Source organism: Schistocerca nitens, chromosome 2, assembly GCF_023898315.1.
Source record: "Schistocerca nitens isolate TAMUIC-IGC-003100 chromosome 2, iqSchNite1.1, whole genome shotgun sequence".
NCBI lineage: Eukaryota > Metazoa > Arthropoda > Insecta > Orthoptera > Acrididae > Schistocerca > Schistocerca nitens.
Genome location: NC_064615.1, coordinates 656002492 through 656003683, shown reverse-complemented (window position 1 = coordinate 656003683; position 1192 = coordinate 656002492). Strand labels below are relative to the sequence as shown.

Sequence of the window (1192 nt, the reverse complement as noted above, 5' to 3'; positions counted from 1 at the left end):
ATTAGCAGCGACCGTGGGATTCGCCGCGAGGAGCTTGCATTTCCAAGGCTGGGTGTCACGAGGTGGTAATAGGTGTAGTGAGGTACATTCACTCGCGAGGGCGTGCCATCCACCGGGAGGGAAGTATTGGCTAAGGCGACGACGTAGCAGTTGCTGAGCGAGGTATTGTACGTTCGTATGCCCTCACATGTATCTGCGGGGGGGTCTTAGCATCGTATTAATTTTTTTTATACTTGATTGTACAAATTATCAGTAATTAAAGTTTTGTTGTAGATATATTGTACAAATTGACGCAATATATGTATCACCCTAGCCACGACGTCACATCTCCTCCCACACATGCCAAGAAGGCCCGACCGACCGCCGTGTCATCCTCAGCCCACAGGCGCCACTGCATGCGGATATGGAGGGGCATGTGGTCATCACACCGCTCTCCCGGCCGTATGTCAGTTATGAAATAGCTCCTCAGTTTGCCTCACAAGGGCGGAGTGCACCCCGCTTGCGAACAGCGCTCGGCAGTCCGGATGGTCACCCATCCAAGTGCTAGCCCAGCCCGACAGCGCCTAACTTCGGTGATTTGACGGGAACCGGTGTTACCACTGCGGCAAGGCCGTTGGCCACGACGTCACATAGGTTAGTTAAATATAGCAAAGCCGGACGTTTCCCGTAGTTGAAAATATATCATACACTCACATGTCATTGCAGAAAAAGTATACAATAAAAAAAAATATTTAATACCTGATTAAATATTCAACCTAGACGGAAACGTGTAAGAATAAAAGTTGTATATTCTTGAATGATGAACAGCTTTTGTTACTTAAATCTATACTTACAATATTTGTAGCATATCTTCTAAACAACCCAATACAAGGTTTAAAAAATTGTCTAAAAAGACTATTTCTTGAAAAATAAATTCATTTATTGTTTCGATTATTTTTATTTAACCTAGTCTTCGTTGAAAATTCTTTTTAAATAGAAAATGTTATATGTATTTTTTAAATATTATAGATATCTGGAATCGTCTGTTCTGTAGGGAATGACAGTTCTATTGTTTTTTGTAAGCTCGGCAAAGGAAAATATGCAAGGATTCATGTTTCTTTAACTAATAACTATTTTTGGTTTCTATAGTAACAGTTTTCGGAAAAAGAAAACAATGATTTTCTGTGACTTTTCAGGGTGTTGTTAATTTTGC

At 41.1% G+C, this 1192-nt stretch overlaps 1 pseudogene; it reads right to left on the bottom strand.

Moving 5' to 3' along the window:
• Window positions 1-500: 500 nt before the first annotated feature.
• Window positions 501-618, bottom strand: LOC126238075 (5S ribosomal RNA; annotated as a pseudogene).
• Between the last annotated feature and the right edge of the window lie 574 nt (window positions 619-1192).